At 45.3% G+C, this 17835-nt stretch overlaps 1 long non-coding RNA gene across 1 annotated transcript in view; it reads right to left on the reverse strand.

Moving 5' to 3' along the window:
• Positions 1-6715: 6715 nt before the first annotated feature.
• LOC146201203 (uncharacterized) overlaps positions 6716-17835 on the reverse strand; it is a 72396-nt gene continuing 61276 nt past the window's right edge. The window contains exon 3 of the long non-coding RNA XR_014705294.1: positions 6716-10212. This is a non-coding gene — a long non-coding RNA (uncharacterized LOC146201203). The remainder of the gene's footprint in view (positions 10213-17835) is intronic.

The raw sequence follows: 17835 nt of genomic DNA on the forward strand, positions 1-17835 counted from the left end.
CCTTTACGGCATGGTACATCTGTCCGCGCAGAATTGTGACAGACACTGCGCCTTTTCTATCCTGTAAATCAATTTCAAACGCCACTGATGCCTGCTGTACTAACGCCTCCTAGACATCCGCCAGGGTGGTGCAGTGGTGAGACGCCCGACTACTGTGCCGGAGTACCCGGGTTCGAACCCGAAATCGGCGGCTGCGTTTCGATGGAGGCGAAACGGAGGGGCGTCCGTGTGCTGTGCGATGTCAGCGCACGTTAAAGATACCCAGGTGGTCGAAATTCCTCCGTAGCCCCCCACTACGGCTCCTCTTTCTCCCTTTCCACTTTCACTCCCACCTTCCTTCCTTCCCTTACGGCGCGGTTGAGGTGTCCACAGAAAACAAGTGTGACAGTTACCGCGCCTTTCACTTCCTATTAATCAATCAGTTTAGACATACGGATCTTCTTCTGTTTGCTGTGTGGTCTGGCGTTCGAGGAAGCGGCAAACGACAGGTGCCGCACGGAAGCCTGGATCGGACGACCGGCGGGGTGAGCTTCGTATATGCATGAATCGCCTTGCTTCGTTATGACCTGTCGTGACGCTGCATCGCACGCTCCTTGTCGAACACAACCAGCATTTAAATGAACGCATCAAAGTTCACCGGCGTTCTATAATTCGTTTACAGGAAAGGAAAAGCGCAGTATCTGTCACTCGCGAAATCCCGCCATCATCCTGACGGTTGACTAGGGGAATTATCAAGAGCGATTCATGATCAGGGCCGTGGCCCAGTTGGTAAAGCGCTGGGATCATAGGAATGCAGGCTCGATTCCTGGTGCAGACAAGGTACTACTGCAGAACCAGTAGTGCATATATCGAAAGCCTGAGGCGTTGCTGTTGCATATGTATACATCGCGCGGCCCTTATCGAACACAGCCAATGTTTCGTTGAACGCATCAAAGTTCACCGGCGTTCTATAATTGGTTTACAGGAAAGCAAAGGCGCGGTATCTCCAGCTCAGACACCACAGCAACGCTCAGGCTTGCGCATTACTTGAGTGCAGATTCTGCAGGAATCACGGAAATTTCTGAATGCGTAAGCATTATTTCGCTATATAGGCGGGTCTCCCATGGGCGTGACCTTGTCGGAGCTGTAAAAGAGAAACTAGTTGGTATATCGGGACAAAAATGGTACCATCGGATAGAGCGTTAAGAAAAGATATGAAAGGGACAAAATAGTTAATATGGATTATTAGGTAATTAATTAGAGCCAAATAAATCTGTATATGGGTGCCAAGATGGCCGCCAGCCAACTTCCGGTAACGTGTCCAAGTGGACGTGAAGTCTTAAATGGTACATCGCGTGCCCCTTGTAGAATACAACAGCGCTCCGTTAAAGGCGTCAAAATTATCCACTCTATAATTGATTTACAGGAAAAGAAAGGTGCTGTATCTGTCCTTTGCGGAATCCCGCTGACACATCTCGCGGACAGAACAGCAACGCTCAAACTTAAGCATTCTAGAGCGCAGCTTTTTGGCGCCCGTTCCAGCGTTGTTGTTGTGGCTGTAGAAGAGAAAATGCACGGGCCTGCTACTGGCTCTGTGCCTCAGCCACCTCCGTTGCGTCGTGCGGACAGAGGGAGCAAGTAAAGAAAGAAAAGAAGAGGGAGAGAAAGAACGCACCGCGACAGCCGTCGTCCACCACCTAAGCGGTGGCAGGTGAAATGACGGCCTACAACAGATAAAACGTTTGTGGCTGGCTAGCCCCCGCCGCAAGCGGCGTTGACCTACCGTCCCAGCCCCGCTGGGCCAGTGGCGTCACCGTCGCCATCGGCCTCGTAACCAACTCCGACCGCCTCTCAACCCCCAGCTCAGCCCCTCTCTTCCTTCGTGGCATTAACCAGTACTAATGGCTAACTGGTCACTAACCAGTACTAACTAATGATTAACTAGTCATTAAATGACAGATGACTGACTATGACACCCTCACATGGTGACGTAATCGGCCCCAATGCAATGACCGGACGTGACGTTAACATGATGTCACATCCGGTCATGTCTAATATCTGGAAGTGGTAACATCATCACATCCGGTCATGACGTCATAATTGGTGATGACGTCAACAGGAGATTCACACACACATGAAGTTGACCCCGCCGGGCGCTCGATCCAGGTGGCGCCTTTCATTTGGCGCTTCCTTGAGCGCTGCACCACAGAGCATGTAGAAATAGACGCATCAAAGCAGGCATCAGCGGCGCTTAAAATTGGTTGACAGTAAAGAAAAGGCGCAGTATCTGTTGTAATCCTGTGCGGGCACCTTAACTGAGCTATGAAGAAAAGGAGAAAGATGGCAGTGAAAAAAGAAAGAGGTGTATAGCGGAAGGTTTCGGACGACCACAAAGCTTCCTTAATGGCAGTCAAGAACTTCAAGTGGTGCAGCGCTGTTGTTACGGCGCGCGTATTTCCTTTCCTCTTCCTTTTCTTTCTTCTCTATTTTCTCTTCTGTCTGCACGAGGCAGCGGTGGTGGCTCAGCTACGGAGCCAGTAACAGGCCCGTGAATTTTCTTTTCCTTCTTCCTACAGCCACAACAACAACAAGCAACGGCACGAAGCCTAGACTAGAGAATGGGACACAGACACAGCGCTGATAGACATAGCGCTCCATGCTTCGTGCCGTTGCGCTGCACCACTTGAAAATGTCAGACCAACTAGCCCTCCAGTTCATGTAGTCAAGAACTGTTAGGGGAGTGTTTCTTGAGGGAATATGTGTGAAAACTTAAATACGTTGTCTGAAATTGTACATACACGTCTTTTTCGAAATCTTTGCCTCACTTTATCGAAAAGGTGAAACCGCTGATGAATTGCGCTGAAATTTCGCATTAGGAAGTAACGTAATCGTCGGCAATTTTTTTTTACAGTGCAGACTCTGCAGCGATCTTGGAAAATATTTGTATTCCTCAAGACAATCTTATAATTTGTATTAGCGATGTGACTGACAGTCATCGAGCCGTAACTTTTCAGAGTGCCTCCACCCTTTTCGCGGACATTTCCTTAAATTTGCTTGAAACTAATCTCGAGCCCACCTCGATACAATGGGATGATTGTGTTCAAAAGGGAGTAAAATCGGTTTCCTATATTTTGTTCTTCTCTTCCTCGACTCTTGAGAGGTGATCGTCGATTTGGCTGGCGACGTATTGTTCTCACGGACAGAAGGACGACGAACTTGAAGCAGTAGAGGAAACGTAACATTATATAAGAGAAGTATTTACAAAAGAGAGACAGGCAACTACACTTCAAAAGAGGCTGACTCAAGCTAAGTACAGCTACGCGGGGTGGCACGCTGAACAATACGTGAGTTCTACTCTCTCTTATCACGGCTTTGTTAAAGCCAGGGTTTGCCTGCGACTGTTGTTGGAGCCTTGCCTAGAACCAGCGGTCGCAGCTTGGCGCATTGTCAAGTTTTTGAGAAGAGACAGAAGAGTGAAGGGGGAGAGGATGCATTCGTGAAGCTATGCTCCTTTCCTCAGACCTGCTAGGCAATCTTGGGATTTACTCGAATCCGTAGTCCAAACGCGTGCTGCTCTCAAGCACGCGATGAGAGAAGGACCCGGTCCGCGCGGTGGGATGCATACGATGCGGCTGTACCTGCTGCCCTTCCGGTAGTTCCATGTGGTTTCCACCGTAGTCTTTTGCCAGACGGCAGCGATGGATGGATGGTTGGATGAAAATAGTGTCCCCTAGAAACGGGGTGGAGGCAGTTTCCACCATACTCGGCTGTTTTCCCTGCATTTTGAATGCTATCATTACTCCTTCAATTATATGATCATTTCAGTTATAATTTATTTCTACCCTTACGTCCTTTTTCTGCTTCTGAGCTACGAAACTACCAGTCGTGTTTTGCTAACTTGCACCGCAGATTCATATTCACCCGACCGCAAGCGTGTCTAAACCCTAAGGCATCAGGCAGAGTGACTGCGTCTGCATCGACATCTGGACGGATACCATCCTATATGAGTATAAGATGTTCAATTGTTTCTACAGATTTAACACTGTGCACAAGTGTCATTTTCTTGGATAAATTTCTTTTTGTACCAGCATGTTCCAAGGCGTCCAGATCTGGCTTCAAAAAGCAGGGCCATGTCTATTGAATTATCGAAGAAAGATTTCTTTCTGTTCTACCTCTTCCAATTTCTATACATTTCTACACATGGCTTCTTTATATAGTATTTTTCAAAATTCTACCTTCTGGTTTTTCACCTGTTGCTTAACGCTCTTTACTTCTCCGTTCCTATTCCCTGCACACTTAGTGGTTAGATTCCGATTTCTTCTCCTCCGTTTTCTCCTCGATAATTTCTTCTAAAAAAAGCGACAGCCTTTCTTGGCTCATGCGCACAATATATAGATAAGGTTATCAGAAAATGTCAGTCACGCGCCGACTTATCGAAAAATATTTTTCTTATCCACCGGTAATCGAACCACTATACCCCAGATGCCCAGCCGAGTGCGCAAACTACAGTTCCACCTCATGAGAAATAGATCGTTTTCTCCTCGACTAGTGTAAGAATGATAGTAGCGATGACAATGACACTGCAGCTAGTGATAATGATAATGATAATACTAGCAATGTCAATGATATTGCAGTTGATGACAGCCGTTGATGAAAACAATCCTCTATAGTCGCTGTTGTCATTTGCGCTTCAAGCAGACTTAAGTGCAGCCTACAAAAGTTGTATGCGCTACTGTAAATGAGCTAACTGATTTCCTTCGTCTTACCCCATTGTTATCCATGTCTTCATTTCGATTTTTCTGAGGGGCCCGCGTTTAAGTTTTCTTATGAATGATATTTATTGTCTCAGGGAATCAGAGGGTTATGTAATGAAGAATGAGAAAATGATTAAATTATTGGAAATTGGTTTGCTTATTTTAAAAAATCCAGTAGGGAGCGATGATGTGACCCCTATGTCCAGGCAATATATCCAGCAATATTTCAGGTTGAGTCTCTTTCTTTCTTCCCTTGTCTTTGTGCAGCTGGGCCCCTATACCTTATTATGCTTTGTAATCGACCGCTCGAAGCATTTTGCTCGTCGTGGACTCCCTGCTTCCAGCAGTTCAACATCTTTAAACCAAACTGTCTGGCCAGGTTCCCACGTGTCATGAGGCGCTCAGTCATCACTAAATAATTCCTCATAGGGCAATATCTACGAGGGAATCGGGGCATTGAGGAGAAGGGGGAGCTAGGGAGCATTCGCTCATTGGAGCGAACGGTCCACAAATTACCCGTGCGTACGTAAATAGCCTTGGGACTGTGCCCCACTGGACCTTTTTATTGCATATTTGCCTTGCGCGTCCCACCTCCACTCACAAATTTCCCTTCTCCCTGGTGGCCAAGAGTGATACCAACCCACAGGCCAACATACTTCGCTACCAGGTATTCCCCTAAGCATGTCCCATAGCAACTACCGCGCTCCCAGTGTATGTGGGGCAGCGCGTTAATCTAACGACCGAAGGGCAGCGATTCGAATGCTTAATCACCCATTTTTCTTTAGTGCAATAGTTTACTTAGAGACACTGCTTGATGGGAGTTGAATTACGTCACAGCCATTAGGGCAAATGAGTAATTTTATAAGATTCTACCACTGCTGTGCCTTGTGATCATTGAGGGGTGCTTGATTTTCTAGGCCTGGTTTCACCACTGAAAAGTTCTTGATGATGACGCGGTAGGTAATGTGGCTCTGATGCGACATCGCCTTCGTCTAATGGCAGTTTTTTTACACATGTGATGGCTGGGGTGAGCGTGCGCTCTGGTGCTTTCGCATTATTGACAACCGGCCTAATTTGACCCGCATATTATGGGCAGCGAAACGAAAAGCCGTGCAGGTGAATTTGAAATCGCCATTTTCGGCATAAGTCACCAGGTAATGAGAAGCTTTTATGGGCTAGTTGGTTCATTCGAAGCGAAAGAGTAAAACTACACGAACGATACCAGGACTAAAGGGAACACAGGCTGGCAGTTTTACTCATTTACCAGGTTGCCATGAAAGGGATGAAAGTGGGGTGAAATGTAGTAGCGGCGCAGCACTTTCTACCTTTTGGATTTCGTATAAACTACCGCAGCTCATCTGCATAGCAGATAGGAGGATGGTCTGAGAAGCCATAAGGGCCAGACTAGGGTCGGCGAAGAGGGCGCGATCTGCCACCTGCGAAGATCTGTCTTTGGATTGAGGGAAAAAATACTTGCTGAGACATAGCACTTAGATGAGACATAATCAAAATAAATGAAACAACAGAAACGACCAACAACACAAAATAAAATTGTAAAAAGCCTTTATTTTACTTATTGATCGGTGGATAAAAATGACTGCAGATGCAAAAACAACTGGTGGTAAAATAAATTAAGCAATTCCAGTTTACATGTTTAACGGTTCTGCTCGATCCAAAAAGCTTTTTTCGACTCGACGGACAGGCAGTCTCGTTAATTTTCTTGATGCTTCCTCTTCTCCAGAGCCAGGTTTATGTGGCTAAGTTCAGTAACGTTTTTCTAAACAGCCAGCTCTGTAAGGGTAATCGCAAACCATATACTTTTCGTTGAAATGTAAATTTGCGGGACATTGTTTTACATAAGGAATAAAGTTGGAACAGTGAACAAACAAGTTACAGTTTTGGGGATGCCGGAAAAGACCAAATCTTGATTTGCACACGGGTCCTTGCGTTACTTCCTCTGCCTTTACCGTTGAGGGAGTACTTTTAGCAGTCGTCCTAGAGGGTAGAGATGAAACTCGGTTTGGAACGACGGCAGTACTAGGTGCGACCGTTGACTGTGTAGATGTTGAAGCGACGGTCGCATCTTCGGCTATTTTCTGGGTAGGAAGGGGTAACATGTCGAGGTTCGTTAAATTAGGAGCATGCTGACTGGGTGCCCAGTGGGAAGTTCGGTTAACTTCCATCGTGGTCACTGATGTGAAATATGGTCGTTCAGAGTCTTCAGGAATAACCATACTACCTTTATTATGCTCCGTTTCTTCGTCTTCTATTCCAGGCAGGCGTTTTAAGCGTTCCACTGAATAAAGTTCGGTAGTTGAAAGGGGCGTTTCAGCGGTATTGTTTGATGCAGAAGAGGTTTCGTCATCCCGTCTAACATGCTGAATACTCTTCTCGAGCAAATTCCTGATTGAAGTAATTTCATCGCGAGACGGTGCCGATGTTAGCAGGCTCGAGATGTCCTGCGATGCTAGCAAAGTAACTAGGCGTTCGCTGGCGGAGCCATTCAATAAATGCATTTTGGAGTGCGCTGTAACGTTAGCCTGCTTAGACGAGACAGTTGAAAAATGCATGGTGAGTAACGGATTTCTGACTGGGCTTCGTCCCGAAGATTTGGAAAGGTGTAGTTCTAGCGACAACTGGTCCAGTGACTGATCACTGTCTGGAGTAAGTCGCTCTGTGTGTAAAGTAGCGGTAACATTTTGTAGCGCTGTTTCAGTTGTCACGTTTGGGACGTCGAGAGTGCTGACTCCTATGTAGTTACCGGAAACATATGATCGCGTTTCTTTACTTGCGTTGTACTGTGATGCGAAGGAGGAGGATGACGCGCTAGAAGGAAAAACTTTGGTGTACCCTGGGGTGATAAATTTTGAACTGATCACATTTCGGTAAGCTTCAGTCGATTCATTATCTCTGGTGTACATGTCTAGATCTGCATCAGGACGAAGAGTTCGTTTCGAAACAGAAGGTTGTGATACGTCTCGAGACGTTGTAGCGTAAGGCGACTCGGCTCCGTTCGAGCCATACGTCGGGAATCCGGTCATGCTATTTAAGGTTTCCTCATGAGTTGGCGTAGTAAGGCTGACGCCTTCGCTCTGATTTGTGAGCCGTTGCCCTGCTAGTATTCTAGGCGTTGATATCGACGTGGACTGAGCATCATGGGAAGGGGCGTTAGTCACTCTAACATTCTTTTCTGGGATACTGACGTTTTCGCGTTTAGTTTGACGAAAAGCAGGTTGAGTGAATGGCAACTGGGTTTTTGCAGGTGTCGAACTCGGCTTTACAGATAATTCTGAGGCATTCTCTTGCACCTCTGATAGTACAAATGTGACTGCTTGTGCGTCCGGTCTAGATGTATTATTATTATTGCCACTGCCGTCTGGACTTTGTAGCCGCACTGTGTAAGTTGGAAACATTCTATCTAAAGAAGTGGCCCTTTGAGTAGCTTCGCTAACTGCATCGGTCTTCTCAACGGGAAATTGACTTGTCGTGTCTGCGTACTTTTGAGTCGTAACCGCTGTCAGATCGACCTCACTGTTTTCAACTAACATGGTTTCAGTTGATCCCTGCACCCCATTACTGGATACTAGCTGCTTTGTGACCGCATGAAACGAAGGTTTTGCAGCCGTCACAGCGTGAGAAGTTAAGGTACGCACTTCATCGTGCATACTGTCAGCAGGTGCTGCTTGGCGGGTGACGGCTTCACGGGTCTCAGTAGGTGCTGTATGTTCAACATGTGGGCCCGAGTTGTGGTTCTCCTGTTCAGCACGAGCATTGTCCTCATACAGCGGCTCTTCTTTTACACTTTCGTTGACGTCTGTCCTCAATGTTGGTTCTGGTAGCGGTAATGTAATGGTGGTGATCGAGGAAGGCAAGGGCTTGCTAAAAGCATGTAAAGCTGGCAGGGCCGCTGTGGTGGTTTCCGTTGACGTAAATAAAGCATGTGTCTCTTTCCACCTTTGTTGGGCCGGTAAACGCAACTCGTGATCCTGAGTCGTTGTATACGCGGATGCTAGAGCGGCTTCGGTTTCTGCACCGAGGTGAATGTAGCTTGGCGAAGATGCCATTCGTTCAGTGAAAGGCGATACCGTGGCGTGAGTAAGCTGCTCTGCCCACGTTGACTTTTCTTCGTATGCATGGCTGCCGACTTCTCGCGAGATCGACGAAGTGAAAGGTGCACTTAGAGACTGTGAAGCTGGCGAAGGCTCTGTAATTGTTTCTGTTTGCGTGTCAGAAGGACCTGTCTCTTTCAATTTCTGCCGGGTCGGTGGAATGAGTCCATGATCCTGCATAGCCTTATACGAGGACGCTAAAACGGCTTCAGATCTTTCACCGCCTTTAGTGTAGCTTGGTGGAGATGCGATATTCTCAGTTAAGGGTGCTATCATTGCATGAGTAGACTGCTCTGCCCACGTTAAAGTTTCCTTGTATCCAGGGTTGCTGACCTTTGTCGAGATTGATGAAGTGATAGGTGCGGTCAGAGAAGTTAAAATTGGCGAAGGTGCTGTAGCCGTTTCTGCTGGCTTAAATGAAACTTCTGCCTCTCCCAATCTCGGCTGAATGGGTGAAGTAAACCTGTGGTCCGGAGTAGTCACATACGCGGACGAGAAACCGGCTTCGTGTCGGGTGGGCAAGTCAGTGTAACTTGCATCACTTTTAATGCTCTCAGTGAAAGGAGCTACCGTGGCGTGAGTATGCTGCTCTGCCCAAGATTTTTGGTATTCGAAGTCATTTACTGCTGCCGAGGTAAATGAAGTGATGGATTTCCTATGAGAAGTTAGAATTTCCCAAGGTTGTGTCGCGGTGTCTGTTTGCGTGACGGGAGAATCTGCCTCTGCCAGCGTGTGCTGAGTGGGTGAAGTTGCCCCAAAGCGTTGAGTCGTCATATACGCTGACGTTAAATGGGCATCATTTCTAGCAGATGAGGTAATGTAACTTCGAGCTAAAGTGATGCTCTCACTACTGGCCGCCACCGTGGTGCGAGTGTTCTCTTTTGTCCAAGAAGAAGTCGTTTCATATGCAAGACCGTTTGCATCCACGAATCGTGGAGAGTCCGCATGGGTTACTTGCCGCAGACCGTTGCCTGGTTCGGCGAATAACGTTGAGGACGATGCTGCCGGCGTGAACGAAAGAGCTGGAGACTCGAGCTCTGCGCCAGATGAGCTGAGTTTCGCGTTCGCTGTCGCAACAGGAGCGGTGCCCGGAGAGATGTCTGGTATTATCGATGACATCTTGTCGGCTGTCATCGACGAACTTTTCATTGCGCTTCGCCGACCACTTAGTTCTGTCGGCTGTTCAGATAAATCTACAGTCTTCCACGTTGTAAACTGAGCCTGTTTCAGTGACGTCATCGATTCCACAGGTGCTTCTTTCTGAATGTTTCTCAACATCGGGTCAAGCTCCTTTCTTGCCTGCAGGATTTCCTCGAAAGACTCTCCCGACTGTCTTGACTGCTCGGGTGGCAATGAAGCTTTTAATGCGCCTGTAGTGAAGAAAGAAAGGTACAGTAAGCACATACGGCTAGGTATTTTTGCGGCAATAAAATGGAGAGTTGAGCTAGTTGGTGCGACATTCTGAACAAGACACAGCGCAAAGGACAAAGGACAAGCGAGCAGGCAGCGGCCTGTCTACTCGCTTGTCCTTTGTCCGTTGCGCAGTGTGTTGTTAAGAATATTTTTGTAATACGCTCAAAGCTACAACTGCCAATTATAACAGCGCACACTTTGACAATAATAAGTCGTGATCTCCTTGGTCTAGCTAGCAAAGGTAGCATGTCACTGGTGGGATCCGCGACTTCGGATACCTCGTTAGTGGTTATTTTTCCTTCTACTTTCTAATCGGTTATCTCCATGGCCGCTTTATTATTTCACACAAAATGGTTTTCTATGCGTCAGCTAGGTGCTGTTGGCTTCCTTTTTGTTTTGCTTAGAGAAGCGATTTCTGTGTAGTTGACGAGTTGAATGAATGAATGATATCTTTATTAACTCTCACAAGATTACATGAGTAACAAAAGAGAGAGGATGCAAGGCAAAAAGCTGCATTGTTGCAGCTTGAGAGCCACCCTGCGCCCTCTGCTGGCGTATATAGTCCAGCAGCTGATCACAGCAGCAGTGGAAGAGCGCACTCGCAAGCACGAAAGAAATACATCCGCAGAATATATACATTAACATTTGCATAAGGTTATGCCTCTATTATCATTCGACATAATTTGACAAAAGAAACTACTCAACATTTTTATGTACAGGAAACGTATTTATAATCAACCGAGATACAAATCAAGTAGAATGAAGATACACAGAGCTGTACATATATGTTTTAATCACGATGTGAAAACTATGCACATTCAAACAAAGGAATAAGTGTTACTAATTTATGCAGTGAAGTCTTTTCAAGTATGATGCTCTTGTGCAGAATGTTGAGGTAATGGGGTAGATTGTATGTCCGTGACTGCTTACCGTATGTAGTGCGGCAGAAAGGTGCGAACCATGACATTTTGTTCCGTGTATTATAAGATGGAATCGAACGAGTCAGGTTGATAGGAAGAACTCATTCTTAGTTTAAACAGCGTTCTTATACATAAAGATTAACTTGAATGGGAATGGGAGATTTTCATGACATCGAATCTTGCAAAGTAGGAACCCGTATGAGCACACCACGGCACATTACCTAATAATCTAATTGCTCGTTTTTGCGCCGTTAGAAATTTCGTTTGGTTTTGCTTGGTGGTCGTCCCCCAGATCATGCGACAATAAGTTATATGTGGCAATATAAATGCCCCATTGTAAATTAATATTTTCACTCTAGGCGGAAGTGCGTGCCTCTGGCGGCATAGGATGCCATTAATCTTGTTTATTGTAGCGCAGATATTCTCAGTATGTTTATCCCAATAAAAGTGATTCGGTCCAAACAACACCAAGACAACTTACATCTGGCACGACATCAGTTTTTTTGTTCCCTGGAATATCGGGTACTTATAAGTAGCTGTAAGTTTGTGTCCCTGCCTCCGAGAGTTCTGCAATCTACAACTTAAAAGTAGCACCTACGAACCCACTAAACATAGGATTGGGCAGACCAGGAAGACGAAAATAGTTCGGTGCGTAGATCGCGAACGCTGCAAAAAACCTCTGTCATGAACAACAAAAAAGGATGTGGGTGAGCGACACCGGCGTCCGTCAGAATCACAAATGTATTATGTCAGTCGAAGCCTAACTGCTAATATTCAAGACGACAGACGCGAGGAGCTCGAACCCGTCAGATTAGCCTATTGACGGTTTCAATTCTTGCGCTCACCCTAGTCATGCTCGGAGAGCGTTTCTTTGTGATCGGCGATGTTTAAAAATAAGCACCCAAACCAGTCGCAGCAATACGCAGCATTCATAGGGTCGTATGCTGCGCGGGTGAGTAAGCAGAGCGCTTAAGATAGCTCAGCACCTCAGCGATGATTACGAGGCAAGTCACATTAGTAGCGAAATAAGCGAGAGAGACTGAAGCCAAGGGACGACTGAACATGCTGCTGTCTACAAAGTTTTATTCGTTATCTTCATAATGTATAAAAAATATATAACCTGTAAAGCAATTTTTTGTTCGAAGGAAAAGTTCGGCGTTCGACTCGATGAAAAGTTCTGCATTACGCTTCCACAGTATCCAAGGGTCCCTTTGAGTCCCGAAATTTGAACATTTCAGGGATTGACAACGTACCGCGTGCCTCTCAAGAAAAACGTACCTTGAGCAAATATCACGCGTTAATAATGCAAAATGTGACATTTTTTTTATTGATGATTTAGTAGGAAAGGTACGAATTTTAACGAAAATGTTCAGGAGACATATAACAGTTTCTTTATTTCAGTGGCTGCTGTAATTAGCAGGCCGCCTTTATAGCAGCCTCGTGCTTAGATCGACCAACCTTTCAAGAGGCGGCTCGTATTCTAGATGTGCTGGAAGGAGCGGTAGTTTCTAGTTGGGAAGTGCTGTGATCGCAAACCAGAGGACATTTTTTACTGGCTCTTATATACCCGGAGGCATATAGTTTAACTGTGGGTAACCGGTGGCGGGCTACCGACGCTGACGCCAACGGCGCAAAACCGAGGAAAGGGCTAGGAACAATTAACGCATTCATCACTAAGCCTTCGCCTCGGTGAATTAGAGGCTATGTAGTGAAGCCACTGCGGACGCAAGAGGTGCTGGAGAGACTGCTCCTACCGGCAGGTTACTGGCGATGAATGCATGGACGGCGTCGGTGATATAGCATCACATCACTTTGTTGACCTTGAATCATTATTCTTGAAATATTTGAAATAATATTTATTGCAATATTTATTTACCGCTTGAGGCCGTTACATTTTTGAGGAACGAGTCTATAAAGCCTAAGGCTGCAAGAAAATTCACAGCCGGTGATGTAGTGGCCTAACAGAGATCATTTAAGCGCAAAGCTGGTTTCGGCACGGGCATCCCTTTGCTGTAATAATTTACATGATCAGAATTTCCTGCGGTGCTTGTGGGGATAGAGCACAGGACAAGCGGTAAAGGCTTAACATGCTTTGTCGAGTTGCAGGTAGGACACTTTCCTCGCTGTGCTTATGCGACTAGTCGATTTTATACCTGCTGACGTTATTCTTTCATGTCGGGATGGTCCGGACGACCTGCTATTTAATCTCCCCAAATGCCCATTTGCTCGTTTCACGGGCGCTGCGCCAGCACCACGTACATACCGCGGATCTCACACTGAACCAGACTAGGCATCTGCATAAACGGCAGTGCGAAAGAACAAAATTTTCTGCTGAAAATTACCGGTACCCTAGGAGACACAGCAGGGCGGCAAGTCCCACCCAATCCCAGTACTCCACAGATGGCATCACCACTGCAGAAAGGGTTGCTTCCGTTCGCAGTTTCCACGCGCAGCACAGCCGCTGCTCTCAGCGCCAACAAAGGCAACGCGGGAACTTGAGCAAGAGCAGCTCAAGCTTCAGTCACGTGTTCAAGTACGAAAGCCACCTTAAGCACCGATGCTCCACCTGTATACTAACTAATAACAGCTTGGCCGCGCCCACGCGACCTTGATGGGGCAGTGGTCGTGTGGCCTGCGCTCATGCACCGCTAGAAGGAACACTGGGCGTCGTCCTGGTACATCCCGGTAGACTCTCTGCACCCCCATTTGAATGACATGTGCTGCTGCTAAACTAATTTTGATAATTTTAAGGGCATCTAATAATTAGCGTGAGCATCACATCTCTGAAATCAAAAAGACAAGATAATGCAAAGTTAATGTGAAATATGAATAGGACAAAACATACAATGCAACGCCTAATGCATACAATCGGCATGCAGAATGTAAACAAAACGAGCACAGATGCTGCATTTTTAGCAACAGTAGCTACAGCCTAGTTGATCAAAAATATTCATTCAGAGTAAGCAACTGCTTAAACAGGAAGAGAACATTAAAACGGAGTCACAGGTGTCAGTGTTGACGGGGTAAAAGATGAATCATATGCAGTACTAAAGGACGGGAAAATACTAATTTATCTCGTTTATGGAGAGGTGACAACTATATCCGGGATTCCTAGCTAATAACCACCGACCTGGTAATATAGAGGAGCTTTGTAGCGTTAGCAAGAAGGTGAGAGGTGTAGTATTTAATGTTATCAGGAAATAAAAACTTGAGGCTATACAGGCCTAAGGTTATCCAGTGACGATGATGAGATAATATAAAGTTTCTGTCAAAATTTGACTGCGGAATGTATAAAGTAAAAAGGCAGCATAGTGAACAATTAATGACTTCAATTAGGGTAGGCAGAAAGGATACAGTATATCAGGTAGCGGGAAAGTATGGCACAGATTAAAGGAAGAGCTGGACAAAGCCATTTTGTAGAGAATACAGGACGAAATAATTTACGGATTAGAAGTGCCTGCTCTTGCAAACGAAAAAGGCGGACGTGGACGTAGCAGAGGACGAGCAGAGAAGCTAACAGTGAACTAGTTTCATACTGTAGGCTAATCTTAGCATCATGCGGAATCTGTACGCTAACCTTGGCATTGTGACCATAAGGTGCGGAATTATTGTAGACTTCAAAAGGAAACACAGGAAATAAGTAACTAAGAATCCACCGACGAGTTGCTTAGAGGTAACATGAAAAGTAAAAGAATGTGGTATCTTGCAAATAAATATAAATGTCGCGTTAATAGAGGAGGATGACTTTGAAGAAATTATTGATCTTTCTAATGCAGAGGACACAGTCTCTAAACAGCATAAAGGCAAACTATCTCAAAATAAAAGCGGTTATCAGGAGCCCCCCCCCCCCCCCCCCCCCCCCAAAAAAAAAGGCCTGAAATTAGATCGATAGAACATAACACGGGGAACTGTCAAAAGTAATCAATAGCCTATAAGCAATCAATATAATTCAGTATAACAAGAACATAATAGAGCATGGTCCAGGAAATAAAGGCAGATTAAAGTCGTTTAAGAGGTTAAGCAGTATAAGAAACAGTTGTAAAGACAGGCAACTAAGACAGGCAATTACATCGCGAAACTGAATAGGTGCAGATCATAGTCAAGATTTTCTACGCAGGTCACACAGTAGACAGGGTAAATAGGAGGATAGACACCAGGACAGCGCTGTGGAGGAATTTACAACCAATTTTTTTTTTGTTCAGATTTTATGGCGCCGCTGCCAATTCGCAAAATGAATTCACATCCAACCGGAGAGGAAAGGGGAAGTTTGGTTTGGAGGGTATTGACGTCCCAAAGCACTCAGGCTATGAGAGACGCCGTTATAGTACAGGGCTCCAGAAATTTCGACCACCTGGGGTTCTTTAACGCACGTGCACTGACATCGCACAGCACACGAGCGCCTGGCTTTCTGCCTACATTGAAGACTGGTCGCCGAGGCCGCGGAGAAAGGGGATGTATAGAAAGCTTTAAATGAGGAAATCACCCAAACCACCTTGTGAGGCACATTTAGCGGCAAGTGTGTTGAAAGAGAGTAGGGAGATTGTGCTAACATTGCTGGTAGCGCTGTGTATGACCTCGTGGCTTGGCCAGAAGAAAGGTAACATTAACCTAATTCCCAATAGATCGAATACTGTCAAATAGAATTGCAGAAACCTTAGACTGATCTAACCAGCTAAAAAAGCATGTTTGTTTCCCGAAATGACACTCAACAATATATTAACATCATCAGCACTATAGAAAAATGGGCATAATGTAATTAGCCGCTTGGTGTAACTATCCGAAATTACCGTAGAGTTAGCTCAGCCATACCTCAGCAGCAGTGCCGGTTTTGCTGAAATAGCTTGTCAAAGAGGCATACACAGAATTATAAAGAAATAAATAGCGGCTGCACAACTTGCACAGTGTTCCAAGAAAAAGATAAAACCGCAGTCGGGAGCCTGTAGGGCAGGAAGGCACGAACTCGCCAGTACTATTCCTGATTTGGTTGCAGAAGATATTGAGAGATGGATTTTGAAAATTGAGGATAAAGGCTATTGGATAATGCATCAGTAATATAGGATTTACGGGTGACATTACCTTGCTAGACATTTCAAGGATAGACAACCAAAATATGATCGCGAACATAGACAGGTAGAGCAAAAGATGACCGGGAAAATAGTACAATTAAACTAAAGAAATATTCCTTAGTCTCTGTTGTTTATGACAGGCTGCAAAGCGTTGGAGGTAAGAGGAGAATAAATTAATTTAGTGTCCAAAGAATCTGAAGACGACAGTGAAATTTCTACACGAATAACAACAAGGCAGATTCTATTCGGCAGGTACTCGCTGTTCACAACTAACAGCTTACTAGTATCACTTCATAGGAAAGCACATCTCAACTGTATTCTACTGGATCGCACACGAAGCATGAACGTTACATGAAAGAAATACCGACATAGTGATTCGGAGAACAAACTGACCTAATGACATCGTAGTCGAAGTAACGAAGAAGTGAGAGTGACAATGGCCGTATAGCAGATCATGGGTGAGGGTTCCACAGTGGAATAAAAATAAAATCTTCACTATAACCTCATTGTATATCAAGCGCTTCCCCTTGTCGTTTTGCTGAATCACTCAGCAGGCTCTTTGCTGTAACTTTTAAAGCTTCCTGTAAATCGGCGTCCATTCATAATATTTGAAAAACTGCACATGCAGTGCTCATCCTGAAGAAACCTGAGCTCCTTTATTTGTCAGACCTTCGCCCAATAGCTATACTACGCGCATTCTGTAAATTTATGGAGCATAGTGTATTATTATGGAGCATAGTAAATTTACAGATAGACCTAAACAACATACAATCCTGGTGCAGTCAATGGCTAATGACTCTTAATCCTTCCAAATGTAAATCTATGTCATTTCATCGCCGTCGTAATCCTGTTTCATTTTTGTATCACGTTTTCGGCGTCCCGGTTGATCTAGTACCTCGTATAAGTACTTGGGTGTCTTTCTGCCTTTTGATTTAACCTGGCATGTACATGTAACGAACATTATCTCATCTGCTAACAAATCATCAGGTTTCTTAAAACGTCACCTTCGTAGTGCCCCTCCTCATGCAAGACAACCTTATCCGACCAAAATGAGATCTGCCGTTTAGAATCCCAATCAATTACATCTTGCTAATTCCCTCGAGGGAGTTCAAGATAGAGCCACTAAATTCATACATTCATAGTACTCACGCAATGTGAGCATTTCATCTCTAAAAAATCAATCGGATCTAACAGCATCTTTCAGTCCGCCGCTGCATCGCCAGTCTCTGTCTTTATCCCAAGTTTTACTATTCTGCACTTCATCAGGAACCCAACATCTGCGCACCTCGTTGACGCTTTTCTAATCGTACCGGCCATCCTCTTCAAGTTTCACGTCCATGCGCCCGTGCTACAACCTTTTCAAAGTCATTCTTACCGAGAACAGCAGCCGACTGGAACGACCTTCCTCACCACATGGTTGCCATCACGTGCCCCTTAATGTTCCGACAAAGTGTTGCTGCACATCATGTATAAAGAAAAGTTTTGTATTTATTGTAGCACCCCTTACGTAGTACCCCTAACTGGGTCATTAAGGTAATAAAATGAAATGAAATGAAACAGTTTCAAAATTTCTTCAGAATTACAACATTTTGTC

The sequence above is a fragment of the Amblyomma maculatum genome, chromosome 2, assembly GCF_055883805.1.
Source record: "Amblyomma maculatum isolate TAMU_Amacu chromosome 2, ASM5588380v1, whole genome shotgun sequence".
Lineage (NCBI taxonomy): Eukaryota > Metazoa > Arthropoda > Arachnida > Ixodida > Ixodidae > Amblyomma > Amblyomma maculatum.